This window comes from Syngnathus scovelli, chromosome 1, assembly GCF_024217435.2.
Source record: "Syngnathus scovelli strain Florida chromosome 1, RoL_Ssco_1.2, whole genome shotgun sequence".
NCBI lineage: Eukaryota > Metazoa > Chordata > Actinopteri > Syngnathiformes > Syngnathidae > Syngnathus > Syngnathus scovelli.
Window position 1 is genome coordinate 12,557,892 of NC_090847.1, and position 19,724 is coordinate 12,577,615.

At 41.8% G+C, this 19,724-nt stretch overlaps 1 protein-coding gene across 1 annotated transcript in view; it reads right to left on the reverse strand.

Moving 5' to 3' along the window:
• The window catches only part of LOC125977610 (protein diaphanous homolog 1), a 31,109-nt gene extending 18,459 nt beyond the window's left edge, over positions 1 to 12,650 (reverse strand). Inside the window, exon 1 of the mRNA XM_049734784.2 lies at positions 12,647 to 12,650. The gene's annotated coding sequence lies outside the window, so the exon portion shown is untranslated. The remainder of the gene's footprint in view (positions 1 to 12,646) is intronic.
• Positions 12,651 to 19,724: the final 7,074 nt, after the last annotated feature.

Here is a 19,724-nt window from a genome sequence, read left to right on the forward strand (position 1 = left end):
TTTGAAATAAAAATACTATGTATAATTACCTGAGTTCTTACAAAATATGTATTAATCATTTAGTGCTTCACTGGTGGTTGATTGTTATACAGTGGAAATGTTAACATTTCCAGATTTCATACTGTAAAAATGTTTTCATTCCTAATTAATACTACAATACAATACAATATAATACAATACATCTTTAACAATAAGCATGTGTAATTTAAAATGTATCTGAATTGTGTTTGTTTTTATCTAGAAAAAAACCCACACCTATAAATGCAATTAAATTGACTGGTTTGATAATTATGTTTTTAATTAGTGATTGGCATTTTCACCTCTGCAAAATGACTTTTTTTGTAAACGTCTCTCTCATCAAAGCACCAAATGTGCATTTCTTTGATAAAAAAGCCAATACAGGAGACAAAAAGTGAGGCGCAGAGAGTGAGTTGCAGTTTTTTGGTGGAGCCACAGTGCCCTCAACTGGACACAGTATTGTACTGCAAATAGATGCTGCATGTCTGCCAACCCTCTCTTTCACGACACAACGTTTATTACCCACACTCTCGATCTTTTCCATCATCCAAGACGTATGCGAGTGAGAAGAGAAGGGTAAAAGGCTGCCGGTGAAGTAAAAAATAAGGGAGGCAGACAAGAAAGGGCATCCACGTAAGCGTTTGGGATGGAGAATTAGAGGACACAGAATTGGATAGTGTGAGTGTGTTGTTCTCTCAGGGCCGTTGTGACCTCACTCTGCTCTTCTGGCCATGAAGGTCCTCAGCTATGACGCACATGATATTATAGAATTACTGATGACACACGACGTTAACACGCACACACTCGCGTACACAAATACACACACGCACGCACAAAGTGATATGCGGGCTGAATCGCTGATAAGGTCAACTACATTTGACGTAGCAATACAACACCACCTTGAACTCGAAATCCGCACTTGCTGAAACCACACAAAAAGTCCATAAATCCCCATTCCAAATAACACACACACACAGGGTGAGGTGAGCTGCAAGGGTGTCCTTATTAAATCAGTCCTATATCAGCCAGTCTCATTGGGAAAGCAGAAAAAGATTTACTACAGCAATTACACCAGCTAATTACAAGGCGGGAAGATAGAGAGAGCAGAGGAGAAGGATGGAGAACTAGAGTGCAAGGAGGGGAAGGAAATCAAATCAAAGAGCAGGAGGAAAATAAAGCAGGGAGGGGGTAGCAGATACAGAAAACTTCGTTTAAAGGACAAAGATGATGAAGAAGTGACCTTGAGTGATTTACAAGCGGCCAGGCCACAAGCAGAGTAAACAAAAACACAAAGCCAGCACACAAAATTTAACCTTGTCTGACTTCAAATGTGAGTGGGTGACTGACTAACAAAATGACTCGCTGAGAGAGAGAGAGAGGGAGAGGGGGGGGGGGGGGGGGGGCGGTTGGGGACACAGCAGAGATGTTGTGGCACCCTGGTCGGCTATGTGCCACTTTGGTTTTCTATTATTGAAGTGTCAACGTCCTTGATGCAGGGGCTTTCATTGAAGAGCGCTCCCTCTAGCGGGAGGAGAGTGAATAGCAACTGAAGCGTGGTTTATTTTGATAATTGATATTTGACTTTGCACTGGAATGGAGTGACATGAATATGTTTGTATAAGAATATGGTTGCCAAATAAGATTTCCATTTACACTTGTGACTATACTGAGAGGCAATAAGAACTCAGAAGCTTTCCATTCTACACCTACACACCAGTTTAAATGTGTGCAGTGAAAGAACCGATAACCTTCAAACTGAGGGAAAGATGAAATTAAAACGTGAGATGACCTGGAAGACATCCACCCCGTGAGAATCATTTTGCCCTGAACAAAAAGGATTAGGTGTTCCGAGCCTGTCAGCTGTCAAATTTAAAATATCACCACAAGGGAAAGAGAGCAGTGAATGGGAGAGCCACAAAAATTAGCCCACTCTTCCAATGCCAGGAGTATGGATTTATGTAAAGCAAACGAGATGAAAGGCGGACAGAGAAAAGTGGACGTCATCACAGTGTCATGCTATGGAGCTATGGAGGACAGTTAAAAGCCCGTTGTCGAACGGGGCGGACATGCTCATCCTCTGCTAATCCCTGACTTTCTGTGCTCTCGTCCCCAGCCATCCATCCCGTTAGCCGTCTTTATCTCTGCTTCAATGAAGAGGACAAAGAAAAGCACTCACTCGTTTGCTACCTCCTTCTCTCATTCCCTCCTTCTTAGTCTCTCCAGGCAAAGGCTTCCAGGCCTGATTAGTAATTGTGACTTGACCGCATGGTGGAAGGATTGGCACTCACATGCAAACACACACGGGAGCGAGTACAGACACACTAATGCTTAAAAGTTGGTGTGTGTGTGTGCATGTGGCAAAGATGACAACAAGGGCCAGTTTTGCTTGGTCTAATTAATCCTTGAGCGAGCCCCCTAGCCACCGAAGGGACTGGAGAGGTGGAGGGAATTTTGCCCTTCATAATGTCAGCCATTGCTTGCAGGGAAAAACCACACAGACACTTGGAGAAACTGTATGTGTCTACAGGCGTACAGATCAGGCTGATTTCTGGTGCTCGCCGTGATGTTTTTCTTCCAGGCAACGTTGCTAATATGATCAAGCCTCGTAAAATGAAAGAGAAGCACTGGGAAGAAGGAAAGTTAAAAGAGAAAAAGTGTTAGAGGAAGGAGGAAGATGATGTATTATAAAATGGAGCATTTGTGAGGGATAGATATTATTGTGCGGAAGATTGAGGAGCAAAAAGGTTCAGAGGCGAGGTAAAAGATGAGGTCAATAAAGCAGGAGTAATGAGTGGAAAGGAGATAGCTTGTCATGAATGTGATTTACACACTGAGTAGAGACGCACTCAATTCCGTATAATAGTTCTTCCCATGAACTACATTACAGTGACTTTTATTTACAACGTCCAATAAAAAAAAGTGTTCCGAATCTGGAATCGCTATTACACAGAGAACAATGAAGCCTTATTTGCATCGGTGAATCTCTGTCATTGCAAATGCCACCGGGAAAGCTCTGCAGGTGTTTGAACTACATCAATAATGCTGGATCATAGCCAAACTAAGTAGCTCGAGGGGCTGATAACCCTCATCTGACAACTTGCACCTCAATGTGGGACCCTGGGGAAAAGTGTTTCTCATCAAAGAGGTTCAGGTGTGCCGCAGGGTTTCTAGGTTATGAAATCAGTTTCACCCCATACCCAAGAGTGGCGGGGGAAAAAAAAAACCCAAAATAAATTAAACAAGAGGATCGGATATTTAAAGAGGGAGTTATAAATGCAAATCCTCTCCGAGAACATCTGTCTGTTGCCCTCTCTCAGGAGTTGGCTGTGTTCGAGCTCGACAAAAAGATACACACGCCTGCACACAAAAACACAAACAAAGGCACACAATACAAGTACACACCTAATCCCACCATGTGCTTAGCGAGCCATCGGGGAACGTGTTGCCAATCAGACAGCTATGTGCGGGTGGGCAAATGAAAACAATCAAGGAACACACAATATGGCTCACAGGCTGGCGCAGACAAGTGTGTGTGCTGGCGCATGTCTGAGTTCAGATTCATACACACGATGCCAACTAGACTTAGCAGAGTCAGAGAAAATGCAGTCCTACAGGGACTCTGTGACTGGGAGACTTTTTTACGTGATTGATGTCAGGAGTAGCACAGCCACAGAAAAAAATATTGCTTTATGTCCTCTCCATCAAACGCGTCAAGATTTTAATGACACGTGCTCAGAATTATTGCAGTACGGTTACCGCTATGACTAAGTAGGCCTACTATCCTGCACCTTTCTCACTTGGAGGAAATTAGCTGTTACAGCAGGACGGCATTCATCCTGGATCTTGATGCTAACGCTAAAACAATACCAAAATATGAATTTAATATTCCTCTAACTTCACAGGGACAGTTTAGAAAAGACCCTTTCCTGTTCTTATTTTACTTGGTCTTGGCTTTCGTAATGAGCTGGCTAATCATGGCTGTATGCTCAAGACAGCCGGAATCGCCAAACATTCCTCCTGGACATTGGATCAATGAACTCGTTGGCCAGCAAATATGATTGTACCCAAACAACAGCATAACAAAAAAAAAATGCAAACTATTTCAGGGAGTAACCTGGAATAGGCTCTGCACGCCCGCAACCAAAAATAGATGGATGGAATTAAGTAATATTAGAATTGTTAGAAAGGTTCTAGGACTGGGTTTACAAAATATATTTCAAACCCAAACAAAGTTCCCCTTCAATGTGGGCCTGATAATTAACCAGTTTATCCTGAGATGTTTGCTTCGTTTAGTGCACAGGTAGACACAAGACACAGGGCATCATGGCTGCTTCATCAAAACAGCTCACAACACTGAGCATCCCACAAATCCTCCTCTTTCTCAATTCAAGGGGTCAACATGGTGACCTGTGTCACAGACGGGGATGACATCAAGATGGCTGTGAAGACGGAGCTGTGGAGGATCCTGGGAGAAAGAGGCTAGAACACACTGACACCAGTCGAAGAACCTTTGAACATATGTACCTCTTATTGCACCGGATGTCTCAATGTTGATATCTGAACACAACCCCGAACCAAATGGTGACAAGAATTACTCTTAAGGAAGCCATGCTGTTGGAAAACTCTCCCGCCAAATTCTCCCTGTTACACTAAATTAATAATTTCTTTATTCCACCTGTTGTGTATGCTTAGCACTTGTGAGCAAGCATGTGGTGGTATGTCAAGATGGCTATCGCTCTGCTGACTGTCTTGTCTCTTCTCATGGCTCACTGAGTGCGTCAGCCTGCATTGGCCCACGTTCAGCAGCTAGTGAGAGATGGCAGCACCATTAAAATTTAACTCACTATTTCTCCACTCACTGACAAGGGAGGCAGGAAGCGAGAGAGTGCGAGCAAGTGGCAGGAACAGAGCAAGCAGCCAGACAAGGATATACTAGCATGTATGCCATCACACATACGCATTCACACACTCACATACGCACACACGCACACGCGCACACACACACACCAAATCGCTCCCCCTGAGTCTGTCAGATGTGATAGTGAGGGATGGGGCGCGACGGAGCGAAAGATCCTATACAGATGGAAAGTAAAGAAACAAGATGGAACAGATTACGACTCGGAAAGCCGCACACACCTGATGCATGGGCGGCTATGGAAATGAGTGACATCAATTCAGCAGTGGAAATGGAAAATGTGAGTGGGCCTCATAGCACATAAGTCTATTCTAACCCCCCCACAGCCACGCTCTAAAGCCACACTTTCTATAACTAGTACCCATCAGACTCGGCTTCTCACTTCTCCACAAGCAATCATTCTTTTGCTGTCCTTTCTAAATCCAACCTCCTTTCTGTTGAATACTTTTTGGCACATCACTTTTTCATTTCTTGGTGCCTTCGTGTGCTGTCTGCCTGCATGTCTCTCCTGCCGTTCCCGTCATTTCCTTGCCCATAAAGTGTGGGAACGCGGGTGGCGCTTGGAGCCCTATGGGTTCTTAATTACCAATCAAGATGGAAAATGGCCATTTAACAAGGACTTATTACATTTGCATTGCTTTGCATTTGTAAGGACCCTTGCTTTTGAAACGCTCCTGCATTCGTCCTCATCATCTCGTGCCTTATCCGATCCTTGCTACTTCAAATATTAATCTAAAGCCAATTACAACATCAAGTCAATTTTTTCAATTTTATCTGTACCAAAGATAAATAATCAGCATAAACAGATGCTCTTTTAGGTCCTCAAAGGCCTAAAACTTGAATCAGACTCCTGCACACATACACACAGACACAAACGCACGCACACACCTAATCAGAGTCTGGTTGAAATCAGTGGGCCTTAATCAGCAAGTGTTTGTGCAACTGCAATCAGACACGACTTAAAACTACACACAGACACACACATGCACGCAAGCACACACAGGAAAAAGGCAGCTATTTCTAGCGTACATTCCCCACGAAGGTGACTTTGGGCTGGCTGGAGTGGTAATTGGGAACACACACACACACGCATGTTTTTTTTCTTCCTTATCCTTGCGCTCATGTCAAATTTTCTTGCCAGTTTCCTCGCCACTTTGCTTGTACCTCCCACCCGCTCTACCCCTCCTCTTCTCCTTGGCAAGGCTCTGGACGTGATTACATTCCTGACATGTGTGTGTGTGTGTGTGTGTGTGTGTGTGTGTGTGTGTGTGTGTGTGTGTGTGTGTGTGTGTGTTCAATAAATGATTGACTTGAAGAACAAAAGACTGACTACAGCTTTTGTATTGGATATAAAAAAAAATTAATCCACATCCATCATACCCCCCAAAAATGAATTAAATACGAGATACATATGCATGTCTCCAAAAGGGAAATGTTGAAAGGTGGAATAAAAGTAAAGTACATCTGGCATCCTGATCTTTTTCTGTGAAGGAGCATGCAGAGCGTGCACTGGCCATCTCATTTCCTCTGACGAGTGACATTTGCCTCTTTTTCTCCATCTGTCTCCTCTCACACTGTTGCTGTGGTGATAAAATTAGCATTCCTTTCCTTCCGTCTATCCCTCGACGGCTGGACAGGAGGTGAGGACCACGGGGACAGAAGAGAGGAGTGAGCGTGCATGAAAAAGCAAGACAAAAGAAGACATTATAAGGAAGAGAGGGGAAAAAAAAACAGACAGACCGAAGACAGAGAAACAAGTGAAAAGGGTTTGACTGACAGGTGAAGAAAGGGAGAGAAAAGAAAGATGCAATAAGGGGAAAGGGAAAAAGAGGATGACAGGATGTGGACTTGTGGAGAAAATAAATGGGGCGCAAGTAGTGGGTATGCGGTTATCACCATGACAACACCTCTATTGTTCCCGTCACTGTCCGGTTGCATGATGAACTCTGCTACTTGTGTAGAGGGAAAAACCCCACACAGAAAAAAATGTGTTGCTAAAATAAACAGCAAAAGTGGCAGTAAACTTTTACCTATCACTCAACCCACGAGGGCATAGAAGTAAAAATGTGTTTAATGCGGAAGATATACAATGTTTGGGATAGACTGTAGAAAGAAAAAAAAAAACAGGGACAGGGAAGGGAAGGGAATTGAAATGAAAAGCAAAAAGTGACCTTTGAAAATACAAACTAATACAAAAATATGCTGAGAAATGAAAGAGGTGGAGATGAGACAGTGGGGGACAGACTGAATTAGATTATGCTGAGCAGAATGCGGCAAAAAGTCAAAGGCAGAAGAGTCATTATTGGAGGGAGTTCTTCATGGGGGAGAGCCAGTGAGGGGGTCAGGAGAGAAGTAGAGAGACAGCAGACTTAGACAGACAGAAAGCAAGAGAATCTTAATCAGAAATCTGAAGAAGGGAATAATAAGGCTATCTGACAGCAAATGTCAGCTCAGGGAGAGGAAGAAAATGAAGAGAACTGAGGGAGGGAGAAGTTGGTAAGTGGGCAGAATAGAAACAGAATGAGACAGGGGGCACCGCCCACCAGGAGGAAGGAACATAATACGTTTGTTGATCAGATGCAACACACCGCAAGGGAGAACAAAAAAAAATCCAGAGATCCCTCCTGGGGGGAATATAGGTCAGGTAGGTGAATCCTCAGATAAGGATGTACTGTGAACCTCTGTGCATGTGGACCAAAAACATGAAGTGCCTGTTTTGAGAAATGTTGCCCTTGAGCCGACCTTGACTGAGGTATCCCTCAAATTCAACTCTGCTCTTAATGCAAAACCACCACCATCTCTTTTTGTCACCAAGTTACCTTCAATGTAGGGCTATCGACTCTATTTTTAGATTTGATTATTCTATAAATTATCCCAGCGACTAATCGTGTAAGAGGATAAAAACACATTTGCTAAAGCACACAATTTCGCTTCTGAGTGCATCCAGTCGGGGCCGCCACCCTTCATTCTACGGCTGTATTACCTGTGACCTTGAATGTGTGTGCATGGTTTAAACCACAGGGACTGGCTTGGTGAGTGATGTGAGTGTCAGCCAATAAAGAAGTTGGTTGTGCGCTAAGGCTAGCGGCTGGCTGTTAACTAGCGAACCGTTTCCATCGACGATGTCTACTCTACTAGACATTTTACCTTGTGTCCATGATTACAGTTGTGCTATTGCATTAGCCGGATATAACTTTCAGTGAATAAAAAAAATATATTACTAAGTGCAATTTAAGGGGAGAAAAGATACCAAATTTGGGGTATTTTCTGATATGAACACTTTCTGCCTCACGTGAACATATTTCTTCAGGGTGGGCCGTATTTGTAGCTGCATTAGCCCAGTAGAAAAACGACCCCTGCGAAGCTTCAGGGCAGAGATTTTGAAACAACTTTCTTTTGTGTTTGAATTATTCGAGTTATAGGATTAATCGTTGCAGGGCTATGTCATAGCGAGTGCAGGATATTGCGGTACAACTCCAAAAGTTTACAGAGGACTGCTGACGAGTGAAAAGCCCAAAAATAAAAGCCACATCTCATCAAGAGTTCTATGGTGATGGTGACCTATGACCTTTGTCTTAAATGTTTAAACACGCCACAGTGTTAAAAGGCCTGGCAAAAGCTACTAATTAATTAGCCATGATATGCATTAAGTTAGGGGGCAAGAGCAGTGTCAACCTTAATGAGGAAATCAAACTTTAATGAATTTAGTTCTTTTTCTTATTTAAGTTAGCCTAGGGTCATCTGGGTGCTCATTGACATTCAAAGGCAGAAGTTACAGATGGTGCATCACATAAAATGGAACTATTTTAATATGATACTCAAGTGTGAATATTAATAGTAAAACTCATTCAAAACTATAAATGAGAATTTATTATTAAGCGGGTCTTTAAAGAGTGTTATTGTTTCTGACTGACATAAGACCATTAATTTCCGCTTGTGACAATTAACTTTAAAATGATACAGAGCTCAGACTACACAAATGTAGCCAGATTCAGATGCCACAGACACGTCACAAATGTTTACTTAATTGTACTAAGTTCATTTTGTTTTTCCTTTTTTAATCACTTCACTGGTTTCTTTTATATCAAACAAATTGTTTTAGGTTATTCACCTGACATGTTTCGGCGGTTTCTTCCGCCTTCATCAGCGGCTGCAGGTCAGATTTATGAAAGATGTTTATCTAATAAGGCGAAAGCACATAAAACGGCAAACATTCCGACCAAATACATCATCTTGAAGAATCATTGAAAGAATACATCTAAATAAAGTAATAAAGAATCAAAACGGCAACACGGTGACGGATATCTGAAAATCAGAGCAGAGCTTTAACTCACAAACACCTGGTGACAGAGGTGAGGAAACGGCAAACACTTCCTTAAAGTCGGCCTTAAAACCTTTAAAAGTTAAGATTAGTCGCAAACAGGTGGTGCATCAATGTCCTTGAACATCCTACATTGTTTGAAAATGAGAATGGTCGCTAGTTTCAATCCCTGCTATTTGTACAAATTATTTTCAAAATGCTTTTTTTTTTTTTTTTTACAACAAACTAGAGAAACTCCCATTCATTTTCAGTGGGAACAGTGTTGTTGGTCTCCCTTGTTTTGCTAGTGCATCATAGTCTGGAGTAAAATTTGTTGTGGGAATTCTTAGGATAGAGCCGAGGTGTTGGTCCGTTAACCTAGATCTGTGACGGGGCTTGTTGATGTTCATGTGGCTGAACGTCACGTCGCGTACATCGAGCCAAATTGGCCACTCTTTTTAAACACTCGGCACTCAGTGTCCGCCTTTCTTTTCCTTGGGCCACTCATTTTAATGGAAGGATTCCAGGGGAAAGTTTGTGCGTGGGTGGCTTTAGCGTAAAACTGTATCTGAAAGCTCAGCATGCGAATTACGAGAATGCTAACGTCACAGCCCACATTCAAAATTCGGCATTGATAGAAATAGAGCGCAGAGTGCGCCGGGTCCGTACTACTGAGTACGTACACGCACTTGTGAGTGTGCAAAGACCTTTCTGACACGGCTTCCGGGAGTAAATGTGCGGGCTGGCGTTTCCCCATCTACTGGGGAAACACAGTCATTGCAGGGAAAATGACAATACAAATTTTTCACAATACAATTTATTCAGGTCTGGCGGGCCGGATTAAACGACCCCATGGGCCGGATGTGGCTCGCGGGCCGTAGTTTGCCCATGGCTGCTTTAGAACCACGACAAAGATACTCTGGCATGTCAGAATTTTGTTTTAAAATCCAAATGAGTCAATGTTTAAAAGAAAAAAATGTTTGAACATTAAATATCATGTGAGTTTAGCATATTCAATTTAATATAAATTGAAAAAAAATTGCAAGTCATGTATTCCATTTTAATTTACATTTTACACAACGTTCCTACTTCACTGGAATTGGGGTTTTGCATTGCCTGCAGTTTGGACTCAATCATTCAAACTAAATTTGATCTCAATGATTGAGTTTTTTAATGTGCCCAGTATCACGAAAAGGACTGTAGTTAAAGTTCATCCAAAGTTGGTGAACTTCATATTTTTCATAAGTATGTTATTAGTCAGTCCCTACATGGGTTTGTTATTTTTTAGAAATTCCTGACCAATTTTAAGTGTTTAAAATGGCTTGCTCTCTTCGACAACACAATGTTAGTCTCTCAAAAAAACATGACGCTTTTTTTTTTTTTTTTTTGCCTTGAATTGGAAAAACGAGGATTCCACTCAATGGTTGCAGACTATACTTTTATGTTGATTCCAGCAGTCAGCCTTTTGTTAAATGACCATACTGAGTTTGTGTTAGAAAATTTTCAAAAGGTAAATATTTATATCATTAAATATTCCATTGTTTGTACATATATGGACAAGAATGCAGTCTATCTTTGCGTTTGTCGGCATATTTATTAAAGTCACCTTTAGAATGATGGGAATTCTGGGAAATTCCTGAAAAGGCTGTATGTCACATGTGAATGTGAATACAACTGAGAGCCATCATGCTTCACAGTGCTTCTAAAGGTCAAATATCTCATACCTAACATTTCAACATTTCATTTACTCAGAGTTTTATGTATAATAACTACATACATACATCTTATGCATTCGCTGTGAAATAAAACTGACATTTTAGAATACACACACACACACACACACACACACACACACACACACACACACACACACACACACACACACACACACACACACACACACACACACACACACACGCACATTGTGATATACATATGTATAGATAGCTATGGATATACTATATATAAGGTTTGAAATCCACGCTTCCTTTGTTGTCTTTCATTTGATATCAAGAACGTGTACATATCAAGAGCATCTTGAAATCCTACATATAAACCTACCTATCGAGTACATGAGAAGATGTAATCATCATAAAGTACAAACACAGATGGGAATCTTGACAAATATCCCCAGGGATGCTCATGGCATTCATCCCCGAGCTTCATCTTTGGAAAAAGGTCAGCGCAAGACAGAGGTTATCCTTCTACTTAGAATGCTGCAACTGCATTTTCTCATAAACAGGTTTTACCACCGCACCTCCACCATGTTTCTCGCTAAGGACATCTTTCCAATCACTTGTTCTCTCCCTGCAGTCGTCTTCCTCTCTTTAGACACGCACAGTGAGTAATGGCGGGAGCAAAGCATAGTGGCAGAGAGCTATAAAAGTGTAATTTGCTCCATTCTACTCAGGAAACCAAATTCACTTTCTGTTTTGCGTTGTAAGCAGTTAACATTCAGAAGGCCGGCATTACGCACAATGCAAGCTCACATGCAATCAGAGGAAGAGCACTATAGATGTCATTGGGGGAAAAAGCACAAGTAAACACCATCTTTTGTCTTCAGAGCTCAAGACTTAAGACTTCTTTCTTTCTCCTCAGTAAATCTCTTAAATTTTGGTTTGTCCGTTCAACCCTTTCTTCTCTCTCTGCTTAAATCTTCCCCTCTCTTGTTTCCTTCCTCCATTACTTTGTCACTTCCCATCCCTCACATCTGCACTCATTCTTCCCCTCTCAGAGTCATCAGGCCACCCTTACAGCAGTCTTTTCTTCCCATATCCCTCTCCATTTCCACCACTGCACTCACAGGGAGTTAATAGCCTCGTCCTTTGTTCTTGGTGAACAGCGGGGAACAATGGTGGAGTGGGGCTCGTCGTTGTAGCAACTGCACATGGCGAGAGAGAGCGCAGAGAGGCAGAGAAGGTGGCGGGGAGGGGGTAAAAATGAAAGGCAAGAAGAGAGAAAGCAGACACAGAGGGTATGCTGGTTGTTATCTGGGCAGCAAGGAAGGAGCACCGGCTAATTACACTTGTTTCTATGCACACCGCAATTAAACCCTGATGCACACAGCCACACGCGCGTACACATCAGCCACCAGAAGCGCACTACATCAGACAGAGTGGAGGTGGCAGGAAGCCAGAAGGGGGAGGCTTGGAATGTGGGGAAAAAACAACAAGAAACAACAAAAGGCATCATACATCAATGTTTCCATTCTATCAAGTTCTATCAACTTGTAGCTCACAAAAAGCTTTCACCAAACACCAGTTACCCTGCAAGTGGGCTAATGATGTGAAAATATTTGCTACATTCACAGTGAGTAAAACTGTTGACCAACTGCATAGTAACCGGATGACCACACTTGATATTCTTCCAAAAATGTATTATTCATCATATCAAACATATTCTTACCCAACTAATTAGTAGTCTATTTCCCTCAGTCAAGGTTACATTTCCATCGCCATTCATTTGTTAAGGCTACCCAATCTGATCTAAGGGTGGGCATTTTCCTCTTTCCTCGACTGTGGAAACATTTGGCGATTCCTTTTGAAAAAAAAGAACCTCTTTCTGCATGTTCTGAGCACCTGGTTCTATTCCAGAATTTGTACTGAGTACAATCCCCCTTGCCAAAAGAAGTTGCCATTGGTCAACTTCAATTTCTTATAGTTATGCCGTTGTTCTTTAAACTGCACATTAGTTGAGACATAATCACCAATGTCTCTGCTGGTTACAGCGATAGATCGAAACTTCATTCCATCCAATGGCGCTAATTCTCATCAATGATCAATTTAGTAATGAATTCATTACAATGAGCCTTGCATATTGCTGACTCTTCCATGTGCTGTTTTTGTGCTCAGGCCAATCTACAAAAGAGCTGGGCATTCCGTCAGTCAGTCAACAACAGACACTTGCTTTACAGGTGAACGACGGAAAACTTAAAACTTAAAAAACACTGACGCACTAAGCACTGGCAAAGGCGGGTTTTTGTCCGTCACCAGAATCGTCGTGAACTGGGCTGTGTTGGCTGCTAGACACTATCTTGATTGACAGTTCAACAGCCGCAAAAAAGTCAATCCACTACCGAAGTCAACTTTCTTGCTCCAACCCTGCTCCTTTTTCGTCCTGGTGCCGGGCAGTAAAAGGAGCTGGCTGTGTTGTATGTATATGTCTCGGTACCACAGACCACAATGATATTGTCTCACAATGTTTTTATTCCACTATGGGGTGATATGCTTAGATTCGCCTGGTCGTTTTGTATGAACTGAACTAAAAACCGGGAAGGCAGGCTCATCCGCGACCGCCGTGAGCCGTGGCTACTTGAAGCAGAGCGAATCGGCAGCCATTCCCATCTAGGCTACGGGTCTGCACTTGGGGCAATGCAAGGAAGCAGGGCAAGGCTCCTCTCGCCTGATTAATTGTGAAGTGGCGTTCGGCATAGCCCCGGGAGGCACCCGTGACCGCGAGGTGTGTTTGGAGAGTCGATGATCAAATCGTCGTGTCAGTCACATTGGTCTCTTTATTTTATTTTTGATCGAGGGATTGAGAAGCAATTTGGGAAATAGATGGACGGATTAACGTACACTCCTTATGTAGTTTGGCACTACTAACATTTTGTGCACAGTACTTGGGCTTTCAAGAGCCACATTTCAATCATGTGGGGCCAGTTACGTAGTTCTCAATGTATTTCTTGTGATGTGGTCACATGGTCAGAAGGGTTACGCAGCCAAACAGGTACATGTACAGATCGTTATCTTATATAGAAACATGACTGCGATGATGTCGAGGCAGTTCTAAAAATGGGATATGGTAAATGTTATTATTTTATCATTATTATAATTGTTATTCATTAGTTTCATTATTTTATTTATTATTTAAATTTCCAATACATAGTTTTGAAATCTGAACAAAGTGGGTTTCAACCAGCCTCCTGGAATAGATTGCTTACAACACTGAATATTCCACTATCTGCATGGTTGGATATCTATGAAGCTGTGCAATTTAATATTGATGTAAATTAGGATTACAAGCATTACGAGTGGGTGCTCTACCCATTTATCTTTTCAGCCATCTTCTCTAATAAGGGGCCTCACAGTATGATGATTCTGTACAGGTTAAGACTTCACAGGTCACCCAAATCCATTCTGCGAAGGCACAAAAGACATGTTGAGTTGACATGTAAGCGGGTCAAAGTACGCTGCGAGGGAGAAGTGACACTCCTTCCCTGCATCCGTTCCCCTTCACCCATGGCTTAACACTTATCCATTAACACGCATCTCAGGGTAACATGTGTTTCACGCAACGTGCCTGTCTATTGTATTATTCATGCAGTTTAATGCTTGGCCAGAGTGTATGCATGTGGGGAGATTGAACAGTGGCAATGTCTCGGAACATGCGCGAAGACCAACTGACAAAAACGCCGTACACCACACGCTCACACATTACAAAGCAAAAGGCTGTTGCAAATGTGGCAACACACTCTCTAAAACCACTACGAAAGCATGGAAATTGTCACATGACCATGCACTCACACACACACGCACACAGAGGCAGACATGAGGAGTGAAAGGAGCCACATTAAACAGCCAAACTTGTTCTGTTTCACTTTCATAGCCTCAGTCCGTTTTCATAATGCATTAAAACCAAAGCTGAAAAGAGAGGGAGACATGGGGCACAGAGGAGAAAGACGAGGGTGTGTATGAGTGTGTATAAAGAGAGTAGGAAATGAAAAAGGAGAGAGGGAACAAGAACCATCCTCAAAGTAACCTAAAGCTTCTGGATGTGTGAAGGAGCGAGGAAACAAGATAAGGATGAAGAGAATGAAAGAGTATGAAAAAGCGGAGTTTGTCTCCGAGGCAAGATATGGGAATAGAAAGTGTCGGTAGGAGGCAGAACCAGATTGGAGAGACGACTAAAAGAAGATGGGATGCGATGATAAAAAGTACCAGATAGGAAGGATGATTTACAGAACTTTTGTGTGCGTGATGAAAGCATGTATGCAAGTTTCTTTGTGTATGCTTGTGCACTTGCCCCTGGCATTTCAGTGTGTGTGTGTGTGTGTGTGTGTGTGTGCGTGTGCGTGTGCGTGTGTGTGTGTGTGTGAGGGGGGGCCAGAAGGTTCTCTGTTTCAGCACCAGCAGGCTGGTGAGTGTTCAAGGCCAAACTGCCTGGAGGAAGAGCTGCCCTTGTTCACTCATTTTTTACTTTTTCCCCAACAACAAATACCGTCATGTATTTCAAATAATACAATATTGTGAATTTTAAACTGTCACCTGGAGATTATAATGACATACTGACATGTTAATAAATTAACGAAATACATCCAGCCTGACTCATGAATTTGTTATTTTTTCCTTTCACATCGCAAGGGTAATCACTGGCAAAGCAGCACTTTTCCAAAGCAGCACCAAATTATACACCTCAGAAAACCATATAAAACATTTGCAAAAAGTAGTCACTAAGAATCATATATTGTTCACTGAGAAAAGACAAAGTATTCTGTTGACAAAAAATAATTTAAAAAAGAAGGCTCACAGTCCTTATACTACACACAGACACACAGACACACGCACGCACACACGCACACACGCACACACACACGCACGCACACTAATTATCAATCCAACCCAATCACCAGATGTATTAATGGAGGCTCAAACCAACAATACTATCATATCAGGCACCTTTTTAAGTGGCTATTGATTATATTATAATAATAGAAGTTGAATGATTTTAAGTTCCAATGTAGGCACGACCCAAATATCACGTATAATAACGTATTCTCATTTACCGTCCATTATTTAAAAAAATAATAGACCGATAAGAAAAAAACTGAGAAAAACTGAGCATATTACAATCATTATAGATTGTAGTATGGCTTTTGCAGACACAAGTCAAGCCACTACCCATGCCTAATTATCTTGAATGATTAATTAAGTATCTGCCCTGAATAATACGTGTAGAAAATAAAGAAAAAAAACTGTTCAATAAGGAATAAAATGTCTTCGACAGAAAAGTGGGGTGACTTGCGTATCAAAACAAGGCTGCCAGTAGTGCCAGGGAAATAGGGAGCAGCACAGAGACGGAAATGTGCAAGGGAAAAAAATACATTGGAGGCAGGCTACTAGAAGGAGACTAATAAACAGAGCTTCAACTAGTAGATTGATGGATAATATTGTCTAAGTGTGGTGGTGGACCCAGAATGAAAATTGGAAACCCACTGCTGCTCAAATGAATGTTTTGTAGCTCATTATATGAGAAAATGGAGGAGAGAGTTGAGAGGCAGCCTTGTATATTTGTGTGTTTAAAACCCTGATGACTGAAAGAGGGGGACACTGCTATAAACCACTGAGTGCTCCATGAGTCACATACTGCAAATGTAATCAGCCATGAATGGAAACAATATCAAATATCAACATACCTCACTGCTTCTGGACAGACTGGTGCACAAAAAGCATTTCAGCTTGAGAACTCACATATGAGCATAAACAAATTTATTTCCCCCCTCCTGTTGTAAATCCATCTCCATTCAAAGCCTTAGTACTCGAGTATGGACATGGTAGAGCATAAACGAGCAGCTAAATAAGTGGAGCAATGGAAAAGAAATACACGACTTGAAAGATTTAACTCAAGGACAAAAGGAAGCCACTCTTTGTTCTGCTTCATACTGGGGCTGTCAAGATTAATCGACTAATCACAACAACGTCGACGATTAATATCATCAAAATTAATTGGAGTCGTCAACGAGTCGTTTATTAATGCATTTATTTATTTGGATTGGGATTTTTCTCTGCAAAATGCCTTGACTACCGCTCCTCTCGCTGGGTGTAGCAGGCATACTAATGATCTGGAATGACTAATGAAGTATCTGCTCTGACTAATACGCTTAGAAATTAAAAGAAAAAAACTGTTCAATAAGGGGTGAAATGTCTTCCACAAAAACGTGGGGTGACTTGCACATGCCTATTCGAAACAAGGCTGCCGGTAGTGCCAGGGGAAATGAGGAGCAGCAAGTGCAGCTGTAAAAAGAAAAGATGTAGGGGGAATCGAAAAATACATTTTGCAACGTGGTTTATAAAATCTAAAAACCTTGATTTAAGAAATAATCATTGTTCCCCCTCTACCAAGATGGATGATGTACCTGCATGTTTAACATTTAAAATTGTAAAATATTTCTGTTATCATTGCCTTGATATACACGGACACAATTTCTTTAATCAGATCAGAGTTCGGATGAAAATGATGACAGGACACACGCTTCATTGACACTAAAACTATTGCTCTGATTAGGACTTGTGTGTTCATGCGTCACACAAATCATTCTGACATGCACAGATGGTAAATATACCGGAAATAGCAGTACAAGAAGAAACTGTAGTGACTTCTGTGTCAACAAAACATCGCTCTGTCCATTCCTACTTTAAACGTTAGCGTTACGCTGTTACATCGAGTTAATACTTCCTAATGGAGCTGTAATATATCATTCGGGAGGACATTTACACCCGCTACGTCTTTTGCTCGCTGATTCTACTAGCTACTTGGAATTACAGAAATGCTTATACTGACGTCACAGACGTCCGCGATAAAGGTGGTTTGTTCCAAACTGTTGGAATAAGTGTTTTATGCACGCTGATCAGATAATCAATTGACATAAACCACCCCTTGAAATTTTAATCGGAATGGGCTTGATCGGGGCAGAATATTCCAATTAGGGTGCATGAAGCATTTTTATTCCGATCATGTTTTTAATCCGATTAAATGCGTCTATGTGAACATAGCTAATGTGATTGATGCTTTGAATTTTACTCAAAGTAAACCAACAGAGACATCAGAAGCAAAGCAGGCAAATGTTACAAAACATGTCATCATGAAACAACACGTGGATAGTGATATCTGATGCTGAACAGTAGCATGAGAGATAATGCGATATGTTGCCAGAAATATATTTTGCCCCACAAGCACAAGGTAAGGTTACGTACACCAAAGCAAACATAACCCCCTCTGCCACTGCACTCATTGGAACCGGTGTGCTTTGACTTCCACCAATTCCCCAAAATGTAATAGAAAACGAAGGGCCCAGTCGTATGGAGGCAAATCAATATTGTGATCCTTTTTCGATTAGCTCCACAGCTCCGATTAAAGTACAAGAAAAGGAACAGAGGGGAAGAAGAATTAGAAAGCAATAAAGTCAGACAAATCCTGGAAATTGCTTTTCAATTTTGTGAATAAAGTTTTGCACATCTACACACTCTCAAACACAGAATGCGTGTGCGCAAAAGAGCATGTGTATGAATGGATCAAGTACCAATAACATTACACTCCTTAATTCCTAATTAATCCTCCTAAACTGGATTACAGAACAGAGCATGACAAAGCCAGGATTCACCCAGATGACTGTGTGAGTGTGTGTGCGCGCACGCACATGTATAAGGACATGTGTTTCTGATTTTCTCCCCTGTCCTCACTAACATCATTTTGGAAAATGAAAGCTGGCACACTCGAGAACTAAATTGAGACAAAATCACTTTTTCAACAATGCCTTCTTAGTCGCACACTACCACAGATACCCAAGTCCCTAGGTCATAGGTTTTGAAGAGTCCCCAAAATCTCATAGTATGCGTCAAGAAGTCCTCATTAAGTCCAGTCATTAGGTGACAAATTTTAAGTGAAAACTCAGCAGGACTAGATGCTTACTCACAACACACAGTGGCGATTAGCAGAACTTCAAGAACCATCATTCCTAAAAAGTGACAACGGCGTCGTGATGATGAATCCGCTACAACGATAAGCAACCGCCCTCGGTTAAAATGTCAGCTAACCGGGTAACGATTCAAGAAATGTGACCGTGAGATGAATTTGTTGCAACTATGAACACGGCTAAATACTGAAATATATTGTCGAGTGGTACAACTACTCGTACTATCAGTATTAGTAGTAAATATACTTAAAGAAGAGTAGGTTGAAAACAGACTGGAATTTGATGCATGCATTGGTTTCCTGAGGCAAGCGGACATCACAAAGGGGAAGATGGAATGAGTTGGGAAAAATTAACAGGCTTTCATGCACGTTATGCCTCGTTGGAGCACCACAGGGCTGCTTGATGCCTTTAAGTGCCATGAAGTATTAAGCAGGCAATCTCTAAGGAGTCCTATTGGCTGAGAGTGTGTGCGTGTGCACATGTTGCCTGACCATTAACTGTGTACAGTTAAGTACCAAGACCTAAATAACCTATTTGGAGAGCGGGAGTTGAGTGGAGTGGTGGCAAACAACAAGAGGTGGAAATAATGCTTTTCAGTGCCGTTGTCAAGCTCTTAGACAATAAAAGCATACAAGCACCAACGGAAAGGTCAAAAAGCAAAGCATTCAGCTAGCCTGACTGTAGTGCCCTACATAAGTATTGTCCAACAATAGTAGCAAACAAGAGGCACTCGGTAATTGTTGTGTCCAACATATACATATTTGTGTTTATTTCTAGTAGTACGCCAATTTAAGACCTACTGC